Here is a 19,474-nt window from a genome sequence, read left to right on the forward strand (position 1 = left end):
TTTCACGTTCTTCTTCAGGTCCCAGATATTGTTCGCAAAATTGATGTGCTTTCTCTATTGTATCAATTTTATATTTTTTATCCTGCCATGCTACTAGGAGCCCTTCTGGGGTGAGCCATCTGAACGGTATACCATTCTTAATTGAGATGACAAAAACTGATAGCCCCTTCTTTGCCCCCTAACTCTCCTGGGTATTTGCTTCAACTTCATGATCTTTATATATCAGTGGCTCGTCTCTGGTCTTGCCATATAGCATGTCTCATATTGTCTTTCTCGCGAATCGGATGTGGACTTCTCGGGGTAGTCTGTGTCTCTGGGCAAACCTCATTGGTGTCATTCTCAATTTCCTGTTTGTCTTTCTGTAAGACTGTTGCTATCAAGTTTGCCATTATTTCATGTAGATCTTCCTTTTTATCTTCAACAATGTTCTGGAATCTCAAATAAAATGATGCACTCCTACTTCCGTTCTCATTTCTAATTTCATGTCTTTGTGATTTCTTGCTATCAGTTCATGGGTTTTTACCATCATTTCCTGCAACATGGCAAGCGTTGACTGTACTGCCTGCAAACTTTGGGCAGAACTTGTCTTTTCTGCCTAACATTGCATCAATCGATCTCTGCCAAAGGTGAAGATGTCGCTGTTGTAGGTTTCTTCCCTGATTTTACATTTGTAGTTATTGTTGCCATTTTAACTGTTTGTAAAAGCTCTCTCCAATCCACCATCAACTATCCTAATAGTTATATTGTCTTCTCCTTTAAATATAGTGTACGTATTTATACATATATTTTTCAATACGAGTTTTCTATTATAGATAGTCCCAGACAGATCTTACTTCAATTTCTTAAGTGGTCAAATATTCTAAGGTTTAGAGTTAAATATTAATCCAATATATATTTAGTTAATCCAGTATGAATACAAGTAAGTAGATACCAATATGTTTAAGCAGAAAAAACACCAAATCTACATAATCACGTAAATATTGTAAATAGTTAAAGCACTCAGCTCATTAATATATTTAAATATGTGAATTTATCTATTTCTTTAAGGATATATATTTAATCGAAGTACATAAGTCTAATTTCTTTTTTTTTTCCCTTAGATTTCTTATATAGTACTTTTCAACAAAAATTAATTGGTATAATTCAGTGGTTCCCAAAGTGAGCGGTGGGATGCCTTAGGGGGACGCTAAGAGGCAAGGGGGCCGGCAGGGGGGCGTTCGAGGCTCTGCAGGGTCTCCCCCATTGACTCTTGCACCACTCAGGAGCCGGCGCTTCGAATGCGGCAGCTCCGATGCACCGCATTGTAATGGGCTCCAGGAGGAGGAGGAGGAGGAGGGGATGGAGTGAAGTGCAGTAAATTTGAGCGTGCTGCAAGAGCAGCGAACAGCCACGGAGCCGGCTGCGGTGGAGCCTGGAGGGCGCGCACGAAAGGAGAAGCGAGAGGAGAGGGAGGGAGGGAGGAAGCTTGCGCTCATTCCTCAGCCAACCTGGATTACCAAAAACTCGCCACGAAGAAAGAAAAGAAGCTTCTCACACTCTCGGAAAGCCGTGCATGCTCTACTCTTCGCTACCCTTTCTTCTGCCTTCCTTTTGGAAATCCGGGCTAGCTGAGGAACGAGCGGAAGCCGCGGTGGAGGCTTCCCTCCTCCCCCTCCCCTCGTTCTTCAGCCAGGCCAGATTTCCAAAAGGAAGAAAGAAAAGGGGAGAGCGAAGAGCTCCAAGGAGAGCACGCAGGGCTTTCCGAGAGAGAGAGAGAGAGAGACAGAGACAGAGACAGGGAGAGAGAGAGACAGAGACAGGGAGAGAGACAGGGAGAGAGAGAGATTCGGCTCAGTTCAGCTCTGTTTGCTCCCCTCTCTCTGTCTTTGCCCAGTTTTTCAAGGATTCAGCAGCAAATCTAAGGCAGTAACCTCGTAGCACTGTGAGGGAACAGCCTGACTGTCACTCCCTCTGGAATGCAAGGTTTCCAGAGACAGAAAGAACGTGGCCAAATTTCCTTCCAGTTATTCCCTGGGTGTGGGAGTTGGGAAGGGGGGAGTGGGGAATGGGGGAGAAGGAGGGAGGAAGAGGCATAGAGAGAGGGAGAAAGAGAGAGAGTTAGAGGAGAGAAAGAGAAGGAGAGGGAGAGAGAAAGAAAGAGAGATGAGAAGGAGGAAAGGAGGGAGATAGAGGGGAGAGAAAGATAGAGGTGGGAGAGGGATGGAGGAGAGAGAGCATAGGGAACACAGAAAACCACAAAACCTGGGGGGTGGGGTCATGTGACTCAGTGGGAGTGACATTGAGTTGCCACGCCCACAGGTCCAAATGGCTCTTTGAGTGTTTAAGGTTGCAGATCCCTGACTTAGGGGGAGGCAGAGGAAGGGCGGCTTTGACCACATGCCCAATATCCAGGATCCAGCTCAGCCAAGCCCACTCCTCTTTGTAGTTGCTGTGCCCCTCCAGCCTCCCAAGCTGCCCCCCCTCTCAGGGCACTCATGTCGTAGAGGGCGGTGCCTACCTACCTACCTATCTACCTATCTATCCATACATCCATCCAAAAGGTCTGCCTGCCTGCCTGCCTGCCTGCCTGCCTGCCTATCTATCTATCTATCTATCTATCTATCTATCTATCTATCTATCTATCTATCTATCTACCTACCTACCTACCTATCTATCTATCTATCTATCTATCTATCTATCTATCATCTATCTATGTATATCTATCTATCTATCTACCAATATATCTATCTATCTACCTACCTACCTACCTACCTACCTGTCTCTCTCTCTGTCTATCTATCTATCCATCCATTCATTCATTCATGTTCTAAGCGCTGGCCCTGCGGGCACATTGGGAAAGTAGAGCAAAGCCAGTCTGGGAGGGAGGGGGGGGAGAGAGAGATGAGAAAGAGAGAGAGAGAGAGAGAGAGAGGCCAGATGCATCAGATTGAAATGAGGCCTAGTTTAGACTGAGGCCCTTTTCCACATTGAAACATTTTTGCCAGCACATTGAAACATCTTTGGCTTCTATTAAAGGTTTTGTGGATGAAACATGGTCAAGACTATCAGGAAGCTCTCACATTTTGTTGAGACTTTAAGCAGGATCCATTGGACCAGATCTACCCTAAAGAATTATTTTTCCCCAATGTTTTAAAGTGCCAGTTCTGAAGAAGGCAAAACCAAAATGTACTGGTAAATTACAAGGAGAACACACAGACACTTACACACACACACACACACACACACACACACACACACACTCCCTTCTAACCCTGCTGGAGCAGGTGATTGGACTAGAATAGATATCTCATTATTTTTCTCTTCCCTCCCTCCCTCCTTCTTTATTTCTTTTTCTTTCTGTCCCTTCCTTCCACCACCACCCTCTTTCTTCATCTGTCCCTTTTTCTTTCTTTCCCTTTTCTCTTTCTTTTCTTCTCTCTTTCTCTCTTTCTTTTCTCTCTCTCTCTTTCCCTCTCTCAGGCTCACCCCATTGACTTGGTGCACTGCTTCGCTCGGACTTGCTTGGGCAGGTCCCTCCGGTGCAGCAGCCTCAATGGGGTGGACCTGCAGGGCTGGCACCTAAAACACGGCAGTGGTGGCATGTTTGAAAAGTTGAGCAAAGCCAGAGGTCGGTAATTTTTGCTGCAAAGAATCACAAAAGCTTCTGGGCTGTGCACAAGAAGGGACACACATGTCAGTGCAATTCAGCAACATAAAATAAAGAAATAAAAATAAAACAAATCAACAAGAATCGGCAAAGCATCTCTGATTAGATTTTATTCACTACTAGAATCTAATCAGAGATGCTTTGCCGATTCTAGTGCAATGACCTGCTCCAGCAGGGTTAGAAGGGAGTGTGTGTGTATGTGTGTGTATGGCTGTCAAAACTCCCAAAACAGGTCAAGTAGCTCTGGGGAGGCCGGTCATAAATTAGAACACTTGCTAAACAACTGGCCATTAAGTGAGGACCACTTGTATTTGGTTTCCCAGTCACCTGGCCATGCCCACCCAATCACATGACCACCAAACCATACCTATCCGGTCATGTGACCAGCAAGCCACACCCAGCCAGCAAGCCACATCAGCCAGTCACATGACCAGCAAGCCACGCCCTCAAATTAGGCCATGCCCACAGAAATTTAAATCCCACCCCTGGGTGGGGGGCACTGAGGATGAGTTTCTAACACAAAGGGGGCGGTGGACTGAAAAAGTTTGGGAACCACTGGTATAATTTATCAGTAGAACTGTTGTAATGACGAGGCAGTCAATTTGTTTGATCATGAACAACTGAATCATGATGATCTTTATTGGAGTCTATTCTTGCATTTATACACATTTTTAGTTATCCTCCATCACTGGTTAACTTTGGTTACTGCTTAACTTTTGTTACTGTTTAGCACAGTAATTAATTATCTCTAGTTAAAGTCTAACTTATGTTTACTTCCTCTCTCTAATCCTCCTTTAGATTAGTGACTTTGTTTACCTGAGTTGTATTTGCTTGGAAACATTCTTTATCTGAGGTTTGCCATCCGAGATTGGAACATTCCTGCAATTACAACTCTACATAGAACAATAAGATGAGAATAATAATACTGTATAATTATTCTTTGACCATCTAATATGTTTATAGAATCACTTTCCAACAATTATACAATTAATCCAAAGAGTTCAATCAGCATTAAGCAATATTCTGCATACAAACTTCTAGTATATTTACCTCTATCAAATTAGTTTTCTAATTAGTTTTCAACATCACTTAAATAGGTTTGTATCTTACCAATATCTATTAAATCAGATCAAGCAATTTTTTTGTTAATTGTCTTACTTCAGCTCTTAATTCAAAATGTCGTCATTCCAAATTGCACTGTCACTTTCTCCGTTTGTGTATTTTCTTGTTGCTCTTTTGTTCTTTTGTTCCCACAGAGTCACAGTTTCACTTATGAACCTTAAATAAATCTTTCTTATTTTGTTGTCAGGATTGTCTATTAATATTTATCAAATTAAAGTTTCTTTTCCCCAGTCCTTTCTTCCGATCTTTCAATGCAGCAAAAGTTCGTTCCCAAGTTTTACACTCTTAATTGTCCTTTCGTTTTCTTATAACACTTAATCACTTTCACTTCTTTTTCTTCCTTTCCCCACTTCTCAAATGGACAATAAGATTCTATAGTTCACTCCTCCACTCACAAAACAAATGTTGTTGTCTCACCCTTCGTTTCCTCAGGTTTCACGATTCCATTAGTCAACATAAATCTCTGCCATTGTTTCAGTCAGCGCTCCTGTCAAAAACTCCGCCGCTTCACCACACCACTCAATTCGGAGCTTTCTTTACAGTATACACCAATATTCTGAAGATATTCTTTAAATACACCTTTCCAGTGCTCGGCCTGCTGTTTCTCTCTTTTCACTTCTTTTAATCGGCTGGGCTGCTGCATCTCTGGTTCCAATCATCATAGTTGTCACAATCTCCCTCTTCTGCTGTTGGTTTTCAGGGGGTTCTTCTTCCAGTCTCTGGGATCGCGGCACCTCCCCAAGACCTCCATGTCTTCCCCTTTCTTTTGCCTACCCCTCCGGGGTCTGGCACGCTTCAAAAAGCCACCAACTAGCAAAAATCGAAATCTTTCAGAGCGGCGATCTGTTCCTCAGCTCCGCACCGACACAGCACCCAACAGGAAGTCCCTAGTTGGGAGATTTTTAAATAGCATTAGCTCTTTAATTGGGCAGGTTTTGGCACTGCCTAAAATGGCAGAGGCTGGAGACTACGGAGAAGATAAGAGCTAGAGCGATATAGCATGCCCTAGCTAGGCTCCTGATATATGGGGAAAGTGAGTTTTTCATTGCAAGTCTTGAAAATTCAGCTGTTGATCTGTTCATCTTTCGTATGAGGAAAGAAAAGAACTATCGCCTTGGCCTCTGCCTCTGGAAACAAAATCCTGCGGATTGTTCTATTTCCCTCGGATTTGAGACTGAGTTTTGATCAACGGTATCCCTGAATGCAGATAACAACCATGTTGCCCACTAATAGTCCTGACACTCCTGGTCCTTCAGAAGGCTGTGAAGACCTGGTTTCCCACCAGGTGTTGGACCAAGACACTAAATGAGACCAACACATGTGTGTGTCAGCTTTGGAAGCTCGTTGTGTTTTGTCTATTTTATTTTCTAGGGTATGCTTTTTTCTTCAGGGCGGGACGCCTGTCAGCTTTGAAAGCAATATTAGAACCAGAAGCTTCCACACTGCCACATTCTTGAGCTTGGGAATTAGGGAGGGTGTATGTAGTTAGACATAATGGCATTCTTATTGTCTGTCAAGGTAATGTTGTTCCTGCACCGTATGTTGTGGTTCACTGGCAGCTGGTGCAGACGGCAGTGGAATCGGACGGTGGGGAAGAAAGGGAACCAGTCAGGGAGTCTGGAGAGGACTCAGACGAGGGTCCTGCATCCAATGCAGGGATGGGGCCAGGACCATCTGGGAGTGGGGTGCTGCCTTCAGAGTCTGGCAGCAGCAAAGCAGAGGACCCAGGGGAGCCTGTTCCCAGTGTGCGTGTGCGCAGAGCTGCTAGAAGGCGAGAGAAGCTGCAACAAAAGGGGCGACTCAGGAGTAAGGCTGGGAGGTGATTGCCCCTCCCATAAGATATAAAGGAGAGACCTAAATGACGAAACCTTTGCAGGAAGCAAAGTTGTTCAATCGGTTCTGAATCATCTTTGAAGCTCTGTGTACTTTGGTAGGTTTTTTTCTTGTACTTCAGTTGGTTTCTTTTATAGTTAATTGGATACTTCTGTTCTTGGCAACATTCCACAGAACTGAATGGTCCCCCAACTGAATCTTGGGGGACTGTTTAAGATTAGCTCCGGCTGGGAATGGAAATGTTGCAATAAAATAGGTTTTGCTTTTCAAACAAGTTCATGATTAATTATGATTTACGAAGCTTGGGCCAGAACACCGTAGTTGAAGGGGTGTCTCAGGTTGGGACGGAATGTGATTGGGCCATATGATGGATGCAGGAGTTTGGTTTGTCTTTTTGAATTACTGAGGGGAAACTCAGAACTCTCAGATTCAGGTTTTCCCCAGTTGTGCCAGTAGAACTACTCAAATAAAAGGAACTTTTGAGAAAAGGCCTGTCTCAGAGATTTTGGTTGGAGCTGGGGTTTTCTGGAATGCTGACAGTGTGTCTTTGCTGTGAGTTGATATGCAGTACCTTGGTTAGTCCCCGAGTTAAGAATAAGTTCTGTTCTCTCTTTAACCAAAATTTGTATGTCAGTTGGAACTTGCTTTAGTTCTGGACTGCCTATTACTAAAAGGGTGGATGGTATGAACCTTTCTCAAACCTATAAAGCACTGAAGCTTCGGAAAATGCTGAAAACTGCAGAAAGCAGGCTGTGTATTACAAACATGGGACTTTAGGGGTTCCTGAAACACTGTGCTTCTTCAGTGCTTCATCAGCTCAAGGAAGAAGAATGCCTTCCACCATTTTTAGTAATAGGCAGCCTGGTTCATATCCAGGAGTTACCCTTAAGTTGCACATTCTTAACTTGGGGACTGCCTGCCTTGCCCCATGGTTACTTTAATTGTTTCCTTGCTGCATGTTGATAGAGGCTTTATTACATTGGAGTCTGGTTAGCCACCCAGATTTGTGTAAGGCGAGGGAGCCATATACATTTTCCAAATAAATAAATGCATTCATTCTACACATTTTCCCCACAAGGGGTATCCGACTGTGTTGTGGATTGTCAGATTTAATGCTGGAATGTAATCCTGCACCACTGCTCAGTTAGTATATTTAATTTGGCACAGGCAAAATAATGCTAACATTGGAATTATGTTCCAACCGGTCTTTTCTATAGTAAATACTATCTTAAAGAGCTCTGTTTTTATGCTGGCTTCATGTTTAATTTGCTGTTATTTGCTTCTTCCCAGAGAGAGAAAAATTATACTTTTAAAAATAAGAGGTTCATTTGAATTAGAGGAGATGAACCTTGCAACAGTATCAGTTCCTGGTGAATTTTGTCTTTGAGTGCTCACAGTGTAATACTTTGCCTGCATAGGCTTGAAAAGGTCAAGTTTTGATTTAACAAATTAATCTTTCAAGAATATAAGATCTCTTCTTTAAAGTTTAACGTTAGCACTTTCTGGGAAAACGGATGCATAGGGCATTGATAATGAGCTCTTTAACATGCAGGTCATAAATCTGAGCACATGCTATGCAGCCATCCAAGAACTTTTCTCTAACGGTCTTTGTGTTATCTCTTTGGACTGAGGCATCAAAAGATCCTGATCAGCAGGATAGAGAATGCCAGAACTGCAGCCTCTGGGTTAGAAAAGAAACAGGCCAACGTTAGCACTCTGAAGACCTCCATTGCACATCTGTGGTTCTGGCAAAATTGGATTTGCTATGAAAGCATCAAGCTAGCAACTGGGTCCATCAGTTCCAGTTCTGCCTTGGGCACAAATCCAGATGGGCCAGTCCCTCTCTCTCTTACCCTGAGAAGCAGGCAATGGCAAACCCCTTCTGAAAAAATGATGCCTAGAAAACTTCAGCAACATTTCCAGGCCCGTTGCCAGGAATCAACACTGACTCAAAGGCCCTCCTACTCTCCCATGCCAATATCATACTTTGCTCCCTCTCCACAAGAGACTTCTGCTTGTTTTTTTTTTTTTCCAGTCTTATACTTTCTGCCTTTTATACCTTACACTACGGGGGCATGCACGTCTCTTGCTGATGTGCGGGAGCTCACTGTTAGAAACAGCAGAGAGGGTTCAAGGATGAAGTTTGTGTGTCCTGGTTGACATCTTTCCATTCGTCGGATGCCTCGCCCAAGGGAAAGAGTTCCCTTTTCATGCCCTCCCTTGGGATTTAACAGTAGGGTAGCAAGCCAGGAAGAGTACAGAGTGTTGGAGAGGTACATGTACAATAAAAGGCAAGGTGTTCACACATACACACACACTTGCACACACACACACTACCTGGCCACCTTGAAAGTGCAACATGAACACCACCTTCCAACCCACAGAATTTCTCCCTTAATGTTTTTCTCCTTTGAAAGGATTTCTCAAGCAATTCTCTTTCATCAAAGAAAAAAAGGATGCAAGAAAATATCAAAGCATCGGACATTCTGCTGAGAACACAAGATCTCTCCGCTTTGGTGTACTGTGAACTATCCATCCCACCTCCACCTCCCTTTCTCTTGTGATCAGAACCAGTCCCGCTCTCTCCTGAAGAAGAATCCGACGCACTTTTTAGTCCCGTCTCTTCAATAACAGGAACAATCTTATTATTATGGATGGCAGCCAACACTGATATAGCAGACACTGAAGTGCGAAGCTGTCTTTTTCAAGATCAGTAGTTTGGAGCGGATGCTCTCAAATGTTTTTTTCTTTTTCTGAAAGAAGGGATGTCTACCGTGATTGGCGTGTTAATTATAAAAGATAGTTATTGTCTTCTTTGGAGTTGTCACTTCCCGGAATCAAAAGCAATCCTTTATGACAAATTATGTCAGGCCAATCCTGTAGAACTATTGTTAATTGTCAGCCCATGGTTACAGATGGGGGGTCCAGTCTGCTCCACTTGTGTCTGCTGGTTTATTTGTCTTGACCTAAGTGGCCACTCATCTCAAGCAACCTTTGTTTTTAATTTATGGAATACCATCTCTCCCACAATACCATACCATGTCTATACTGTATCAATCAATCAGGATAGAGCTGGAAGGGACCTTTGAGGTTTTCTAGTCCAACCCTAGACCATTTCAGATAAAAGCCTATTCAATCTCTTCCTAAAAAACCTCTAGTAATGGGGCACCTACAACTTCTGAAGGCCAGCTGTTCCACTGGTTAATTATTCTCCGTTAGGAAGTTTCTTCTTCTCCTTGATTAGTTTCCATCCATTGTTTCTCATCTTGCTTTGGAAAATCAGTTGACCTCCTCTGTATTGTGGCAGCCCTTCAAATACCAGAACACTTCTACCATGTATCTTGGGTCCGCTTTCCAGTCTTGCGACCCGAATTCGGGCTCGGCTTTAATTCTGGGGAGGACGACTCTGCTTCCTACGATGAAATGGCTTTTAATGCACTTCAGGAATGCTAAATGTCTTTGTCTTTCAAGTGTCCCAAGACATTTGAGTGTATTGGGCTGCAATAGATTAACACACTTATTTTGCTGGAACTGTAATGGAGCCTATTATTTATGTATGCATGTGTGTGTGTGTATGTGTGCATATGTATGCATGTATGTATTATTGTAACTATAATAGTGCTATGCACAATTCAACACTGATTAGAAGAAGAGTGCTTCAGGTCTTGTGTGAGTGCAGCACCTCTCTACTGCTCATTAAAATGATGATTGTTTTCCCCAAGCAATTATGCTGCAGCTGCTTTAAATGTCAGTCACATTCACAGGAGGTCTGAAGCGCATACATCTTCCTAAACAAATTCAAACTGTGTAAAGTCCTCAGATATTTCTTTTTTCTTTTTTAAGGCTCTTTATACTCGCCTTATGTGAAAGCCAGTTTTCAGATTGTCACAAGCAAACAAACCAATGGAAGATTTGTGTATTATCGAAATAAGGCATGATGGAACGGTCCCTCCTGCCCCCTCAAAAGAGGGATTTCTAGCCAGTCCCATCATGTGGGCAGGAGAAAGAGGTCTTGCTTGTGGTACCCAGAAGTAAGAAAAAGGAAGGTTTGGAGGAGATTCTCAGATGCTCATGCAAACAGAGACATTTCTTAAAAGAACAAGAGACATGGGGGGGGAGGGGAATCATCCCTCCCACCCAAAATTCTAGTTTATGACATGACATGGGTGTGAGAAAGAAATGCCAGAATTTGAATCCTGATTTAATTATCAATAGGCCTTGCACTTTGTACACATAGTTGCTAAAGTTCTTACATTGCTATGGAATGCAAAAAAACAATTCTATCAGATGAAAAAAATAATAATCAGTGACTCAGCAGTTTCATAACTCTAATTGTTGGCAATGTATAGAATCTGGCTGTAGCAAACAACCGAGTTGTTTGGCAGAACAATAAGTCAGCTGCAGGCAGGGCCGGACTGCAAAGGAGCCATTTATCCTTGGACTAGTAAATGGTGTGCAAATCGGGGACATTCCTTTGCAATCATCAATGTGCTGTTGCCAGTAATTCCTGCAATTTCTCTTCATGTGGTTGGGCCAGATCAGGTACGAAGTGGCCAAGCACAAAATAGGACAGGGTTTCTGTCTTTTGAATAGTTGCATGGAAAAAGCATTTGCAGCAGCGCTAACTTGTTAGAACAACTTTTTGTATGAGTTGGGATTCACTCTTCCATCCTAACCCTTTAAGATGCGGGAGCCCTAGCAATGGAAATGGCCAAACAGATTTCCAGCAGCAAGATACAACCCTGTGATCAATTTGGGTGCTGCCAGGAGACCATGTATGGTGAAGCTACCCTGAAGGAATATAATGTAGTATTCTAGGTTTGCACATCATGAACGGTCATTGTCTATTTATCCATCGGTTATGGAGGAAGCTACAATTATTCAGTAGATGCTTGTACAAGTGGTGTTAACCTATCAACCACATCTTATCAACGACAGGTTTCAAACAGCCTGTTATGCCCAATGGAACTGAGCTGTATGTATGTGATGTAGAAACCCAGACTTGCCTCCTTAAAGAGATCCCCATTTCAAAATCAATGGGTCCAGCAACATGTCCTTTAATGACAGTGATTTGGTTCAAAGGTTTGGTTCAAAGATGCCAATCTGGAACTACTCAGCCAAACAGATAGCAGCATGCCAAGGAAAAGCAAAATAGGGAAAAAAATTGTGTTCATACGTTTGTGCCAAATCCTTCAGCTGTTTCTCTTCCTGTATGGTTCATCTCCAGATGTTTACAAAATAAGTGAAGCAATAGGAAGGGGAAGCTTGGAACAGCTGGCCTTATTTAGAAACTTTGAAAGTTAGTTTTTCCACAACAGCCTTGTCCCTGACTCATTTATCATTCCAATTTTACACACATGCATGGCAAAAAGTATTCGGTTATTTACTCAGTTTTGTTTCCTTCTAAAATAGACATACACAGGCCTGCTTCTTAGGTTGACCCAAACCATAATGTACGGTAGCTAGCCTGGGCCTTTGTGCAATCTGTAAACCCAGTTACTTGCAACTTGTTCAACAGACCACCATTAAAATGAATCAGGACTTCCGAGGATCATTTCAGAGGATCCCTTACCCAGGACTGTCAAATTTCTGGCCCGTGGGCTCGTCACACACTGGCCACACCCACAGCTGGTTTAATGAAGTGGGGAAAAAACCCGATACATCACGTGACACTGCCATGCCAAGTGAGTTTGACACCCCTGCCTTAACCTTCGGAGAAGGTGGTAGGTCTTTGCATTGGAAATATGAGGAAGGAAACTTTCCTTGAAGAGCTAGATCACCAAGATGTTGGGTGCAATGATAGAGCAGTTGGATGGTTGTGTTTGCCAATGAGAGGACTAAAACACAAGGAGCCTGAATGTCCTTTTTTAGGGATTGGGATCTCTGGGCGAATGTCTTAAATTCAGGCAACATGTTAATCTTTGCATACAAAAGAATGTAACCCAGTTCATAGTTGTCTCAAAAGTGCTTTCTCAAGAAGCAACTGGACTTTCTTTGTTTTTCCTTGAAAATGTTTAGCTTCTCATCCAAAAAGCTTCCTCAGTGAAGAAGCTTCTTGGATGATAAGCAAAATGTCTTCAAGGAAAAACAAAGAAAGTCCAGTTGCCTCCTGAAAAAGCACCTGGGGTACTATTGACTGACTTAATATGACTTAATATGCCAAATAATAAACCAGCATTTCCAAATCCCTATGACTGGATTTATACAGCACACACGCAAAGCCAATCAATCAATCAAAGCCCCTTATAATGGAAGAGAATTTGTGAGCTCAGCTTCATTCTGTTTCATCACAGAGGGAACACAATGAAATGAAGAGCTGATTTCCAGGACACCCCTGTCTTTTCTGCTGAAACTGATGACTGCCCTGTATGCACTGTGATTATCCTGCAAATTTTCTAAAGCACTATTCCATTTTGGAGAACTGCAAATTGAATTACTTTGCAGATGGTACTTGAGATTTTTGTGCAGGGAAGATATTTGGTCTAAAAAAAAAGGAAGAACAAAAGGCTATATTAAAATGGCTGCTTGTCTTGTCCTCAGCCACAACTGAAACCATTACTCTTTCTTGCCAAAAAAATAGCTGGTGGGTGATGGAATCAAGTTTTGTATAATTCATTGTTTTGACAGGCTCATTCTTTTGGCACACAAGGCCAAACTTGCATTATCAGGACAAAAACTGTCATATAGACAATTTGTATGTGTGGGGGTGTCTCTGTGAGAACAAGAGAAACAGGGAGAGAACAGCCGAGATGACAGAGTGTACTTTTTATCTAAGAATTGGTAGATTAACCGTTATAAATTTATTCACAGTGATTCTGAGTCTTCATGAGAACCTAGTTGAATCGATACTGTGCAAGTTCAATAAATAAATAATTTCTTGTCCTTCCAAAAGTGGCCGTGTTGACATATGGGAGTTTAACAGAGATGCAAAACACCGCAAACCTGTAGCATTCCAAACTATAACAGTGTATCAGCATTACATAGAATTAACTTTAATACTTGCATGCAGGTGTCAATGTTTGAAAACTATGGCTTATGTTCTGCCTATCTTATTTATCAATCATATAGTGTTTAAATCTTCTGAGGCAGAGTAATTTTGTTCGAAGAAATACAAACTTGTTTAGGAAAATGTCTCACACGGATTCAAGCATTGAAGAGAATGTTACACTTCATTTAGTCCTGTCTTCCCCAACATGGTGCCTTCCAGAAATATTCAGATTGGAGGTTAATCCTCAGGCAGCGCCTTAAAAAACACAACAGGTTTTCCTGTCCTGATGTTTTGTTTTTTTTAAAGGAAATAATTACAGAGGCAGAAAATCCTAACAGATTATTTTCTGGCCTTAAGATAAAACATTCTGACAAATATCCCAAATAATTTAAAATAGCACACATTGTTATCAAGAATCCAGTTGCAAATTATTTTAAAGCTCCCCTTCCTTGTGTGACTAGAGAAATGGTTCAGTGATCATCTTTAACTTTTCAACAAGATAATTGTAAAAAAAAATTAACGATAGAGTAATTACAAGTGTGATGCATAAGACTGATTTACACTGAAGTGCAAGATACACTTGACTGAGAAGCAAGCTATTTCTCTTGGATTATCACCACAAAGTAAATGGATTGCACTCAAAAATACCTGGGTGCTTTTGCTGCACTAGGCTTATTATAGAAACTTCCTATGGTTATTTATTTTTTAAGCTGTTCATTGGTTTAGGTCAGTGTTTTTTCAAACTTGGCAACTTTAACACTTGCGGATTTCAACTCCCAGAATTCCCCAGGCAGCCGGAAAATTGCAGGTGCCAAGTTTGAAAAACACTGATTTATGTTAACAAGAGGTTGAAGAACCTTGACCACAATTGTAGCTCTAACAGACTTCCAGTTCAGTGTTTTGAACAGTACAGCTCCAGAGACTCCAGCAGTAGCCAGGGAAACTTTTCCTGACAGAGACACATTGCCTCCTTTCCAGAAGTACCAGTTTGTTTTGCCATATTTATACATTCTTGAAAAGAAAGATGATGTCCAATCAAGTCGAAAGATGTTCCTTCCCCATAATTCCATGCGGCTTCCATTGATGTTGATGTTCCATGCACAACACATGGAATTCAATAGCACTCCAAAAGAGTGCATCCTCTGGAGAACTCACTGGAACATTCTAGTGAGATGTTTTGGTAGATCTGAATAATCTGAATAATGGGGAGGGAAATGAATAAATGCTTTCTGATGTGTTATTTTTTTAAATAAGAAAACAAATTCCTTACTCTTTGCTCAGTGAAAAAGAGTAAAGTATGTTTCACAAAGTAAAATGTTTTGTTATAATTCACTGTCATTGTTGTATAACATTTAGTCTTCAGGGAGAATCTGAAGTGGCAATTCTTTTTCCTAAGAAAGTACTAAAAATTAGCAATGAACAAGTGCATCCAATTCCATTTCTCTTGGTTTCTCATTGTTTGGCTGAGCACTTCATAAATGTGGGGGCCTTGAATAGTTGCTATGTTTCAGGTTATATATTAAGTTAAAATGCCTAGATGCATATGTACAAATCTAAGTAAAAACATAAGAATTTCCCCCCCAAATCCTTCCAAGTCTAGCCCAGGGCTCATGGCCTGCAGGCTCGATACATCACACGCTGGCCACACCCACGCCTGGTTTAGCATAGGGGAAAAAGTCACAATACATGATGCTGCTGTGACGAGGCGGGTTTGACACCCTTGGTCTAGCCCAAACTGCTCCTCAGCTGCGAATTCTTCAAATTCCTTTCACTGAGAAACTCAAGGCAGCTGATAACTGGGTTGGAGGTTGCCCATTTGTGTCATCACCTATTGGGTTGAGCTATGGTTTGTTCAACTCAAATTGAATTAATATTGCCTGTATTAGCACACCATGATTTACAGCCACAATGGTTGCATCTATAAGCTAAGTCCAAACGAAACCAATGCCATTATGGCATATACTATATGTAATGTAGCATGAAGAAGGGAATGGTGGATATTATTCCTTCAAATTTTAGATTAGGGAAATGGCGCTCCTTTTGTTGCAGAGATCCCAATGTCTGGTGCTGCAGATTGCTAATGTCTCTCTTTTTGCCTTATGTGCAAACAGCTTTTTCACATTATTGGTTATTTAAACAACTGAAAGTCATTAAAGTGAGTTAATGTTTTTGGAAGAGCTAATTAACAGGATCACTGTGATTCAATAAAGTCAAACCTCCCTATGTATGAAAAAAAGTGTTTGGCAATCATTTTTTCTTCAGCATTGCAGATGGAAACTTTCCTGGCAAGCACCGACATGCAATTTTTATTATCTTTGAAAAGTTATTAATAGAACCTTTAAAATGTCATTCATAAATAAACAACTGCTAGGAAAAATAATTGCATACAGTCCCATTCCGCTACCGATAAGCAGAATTTGTTTACTTGGTAATAATGCATTATTAGTTTTCCCTTTCTAGATTTTCTAACTTCATAATTTTCAAATGTACAAATCAATATGGATAATATATTGTTTTTCCCCACTCCCCAAATAATGACCTTTAAACTGAAGGGGGTCATTTTTCTTCAAAATATCAAAGAACAGGCTGGGTATCTGTAGGAAATGGTCAAAAAAGTCAAGATGGAAGCCATGACCATGTGATCAAGGCTTCAATTTTCTGTGTGCATCTCACATGCACTGCCAATCAAAAATGGGTGGTTTGATGGCACTCTTGTGGCCACAATCTTGACTTTTTTTAACCACATCTTCTAGACACTCCTGAAACAGAGGATGACAAAGATAAGACAGAGCAAATGGGTAGATAGGAGATAAACAATAAAAAGAAATGGGTAAGAGGAAGGAGAGAAGCAATTTAGCCCCTCTTCCTTTATAGAGAGTTACTTTGCTATAGTGCAGGGGTCCCCAACCACTGGGCTGCGGACCGGTACCGGTCCGTGGAACATTTCCTACTGGGCCACCGGTTTGCTGGGCACCGCCATCTTGTTTGACGAGAAAGTGCTTCTGGGTGAGCTTTTCCGGTTGGAAAGCGGCGTTTGGGTCCTGAAGGAATCCTCGCGCCTTAGTTTCATCGAAGGCGGGGGCTTCAAACGAAATTAAGGCACGAGGATTCTTTCAGCACCCAAGGCAAGGCAAGCCAAGCAACTGTCCCGAAGCGAAGCCCATCGACAAAGGTACAAAGGAGGAGTTGAAGGTGGTGGGGAGAAGCGGGGGACAGCTGGCTGGCCGGTCACTTGGCTCACCTTGCCTTGTCATGCGTGCTGATGCCGGTACCGGGCCATGGATCGTTTTGCGATGCTGGTACCGGGCCGCGGCACAAAAAAGGTTGGGGGCCACTGCTGTAGTGAGTAAGACATTAGTCTAGACTTGGGAGTCCGGGAGTTCTAGTTCTGTCTTAGGCACATAGCCAACTGGGTGACCTTGGTCCAGTCATTTTCTCTCTGCCCTAAAAAGCAGGCAAGGGCAACCCACTTCTGAAAAACCTTGCCAAGAAAACTGCAGGGTTTTTTTTCCCCAGGGAGTTACCAGGACACTGGCTCAAAGGCGCCGACACATTAGCCCCACCCCCACCCTGGTAGGAAAAAAACCCTTCATTTTTGCAGAGGAAATCCTCCCCTATAACAAAAGGAGCCATCCCCTTTGGCAAACAGAAAGCCCATCCCCCTCTCTAGGATGGCTTCTCCAGTTGCCACCCCAGAGTGTAAGGTGAAAATCGGGCCAAATAGCACAGCCGTTGCTCAACTGAGCTAGGAGTAAAAATCACGAAACTTGGAATGGTTTATGCTCACTGAGCCTAGATCTCCAGCAGTGGTGGGATTCAATTTTTTTTAACTGCCAGTTCTGTGGGTGTGGTTTGGTGGGCGTGGCAGGGGAAGGATACTGTAAATTCTCCAGTCAGAGGTGGGATTTGCCGGCTCTCCAACCTACTCAAAATTTCCGCTACCGGTTCTCCAGAACTGGTCAGAACCTGCCGAATACCACCTCTGATCCCCAGATTCTCTTTCTCTGTGTGTGAGAGTCGTTTGTCTGAAATATAATGGCTCTTATTTAGATGTGTAGATAAGATATTAATTAATTTCACAGAGTCCCTCATTTTACAGTCTATTAATTTTAATTGATGGCCATTATTTCAATTAATATTTGATTTCTTTTTGTTCTGACTCTCCCCATGACCCCATCCCTGTTTTTATAAGATAGCCAGGGGTTAATGTAGAGTGATATTTATAGATGCATGCACATACCTACCTATAGGCAGCATATATGGATACATCTCTATAAGTGTATCCCATACACATATTTATTGGGAGAACATCATCTCCAGAATGGTTTTCAGTGGGAGTTAACAATTACCGTAGAAAAAGAAAACGCTAGCTGGGGTAGACATGTCATTTCCCCATGATTGGCTCATTGTTTGTTTATATTTTTATTTTAGAATATTTATATTACCTGTTACACACATATGGCGACTCAAAACAGCTTACAAGGACAGGGTTGTTGGTTGGTTAGCTTTTTCTTATCTAATCTGCTTTTGTTTGTGAGTGGAGAAGCAGTCACATTCTTTCGGGTACATACACACATTTGTTTTAGAAATCTGTCTTTTTGAAGGAAACCTTTACAAAATATTTTGGCTGAAATAGTTATTTTTAAAGGAGAAAAATAACTTCATTGCTCAATATATAAATGGTGATACTGCCCCTTGGCATTGCAGCCCTTTTCCTCATGCTCCTTTGAACCTGTATTATTCCAGGCTCTGATCTGAAGGAAAAATCTTCCAACATAAACTGTGCTGTCGTGCTAGCCAATCCCTCTCCTGCCTTTGTGGCAAGCCAAACAATTGGTTCTGCTTTTACAGTTTTAATAGAGGAAAATTAAGAGCAGCACTTCCTCCATTTGCATTCCCTTCTATCCCATCACTGGCTTTAAATGTGTGGTAAAGTAGTTTTGGGCAATTCCTGGCAATTCCTCACCTTTCAAATTATCTGAGCGACAAGCCACCCTGAAGAGATTCTTTGAGCTGGTGGCCCGTCACTCAAGCTGTTTCTAAACATGAGTCTATTGCTATTCTGAAAGGGAACTAAAACTGTCTCTGAAACAGCCCAGCTGACAAATCAGTGGAGTGGAGAAGAGTCCAGAGTAAAGTAGGATGGAGTTTTCTCGGCACATCAGAAGATCTCTCCTGCTTCGCTCCATGCCTTACTTCTGCCATATTGTTCTATCAGGCTTAGAGCGGTTCCAAAAGAACAGTACTGTAGACCAGTGTTCAAACACAGCCAGAGTTACATAGCAGGCAAAACCTTTCTCTCTTTCCCAAGATAAATCAATCTCCTGGGCCATCACATATTTGAGGAAGGAAAAATGAATTTGAGGAATCATGTCATCCCTGCCTCAGCTTGAACTCCTAAGTAAAAATGATCCTTGACTGCATTGGTTGCAAAAGGTACCGCTTGATTAGAAGGCAATTGAACTGCAGTGAAGCAAAGTCAGAACTGAAATTCGCGCACCAAAATCCCAAAAGTGTAACTTTCCCCCTTCGTAGATACTTCCCATTTCTGGCCTCCATCATCCAATCAGTCTCAAAGATGTTTTGGAAAAAGGGATTCTGAGTTTGAATTTGAGTTGGTAGGCAGCTGCATTCCTTTCTTTGCTGTTGAAACCAGGGGTGGGATTCTGCCAGTTCGCACCTATTCTCTAGAACCGGTTGTTAACATCCTAAGCAGTTCGGAGAACCGGTTGTTAGAAGAAATTACTGGCCTAATCCTGTAAGAAAGGCAGGAAGGAAACATTCTGGTGTTGCTTACAGAAACTGCCTCTCCGTTAACCCTTATTACATTCTCGGCAGGACTAGACTTCCTGTCTCTGGAACTTCTCTGGTGGTTTTTTCCCCCT

At 42.1% G+C, this 19,474-nt stretch overlaps 1 protein-coding gene across 2 annotated transcripts in view; it reads left to right on the forward strand.

The window, feature by feature from the left end:
• Positions 1-6,332: 6,332 nt before the first annotated feature.
• The window catches only part of SESTD1 (SEC14 and spectrin domain containing 1), an 81,154-nt gene continuing 68,012 nt past the window's right edge, over positions 6,333-19,474 (forward strand). Inside the window, exon 1 of one of the 2 annotated variants that reach the window (XM_087919891.1) lies at positions 6,333-6,698. The gene's annotated coding sequence lies outside the window, so the exon portion shown is untranslated. The remainder of the gene's footprint in view (positions 6,699-19,474) is intronic. The other variant, XM_087919896.1, reaches the window with a different exon arrangement.

Source organism: Pseudonaja textilis, chromosome 1 (assembly GCF_049901715.1).
Source record: "Pseudonaja textilis isolate UNSWEBS1 chromosome 1, rPseTex1.2, whole genome shotgun sequence".
NCBI lineage: Eukaryota > Metazoa > Chordata > Lepidosauria > Squamata > Elapidae > Pseudonaja > Pseudonaja textilis.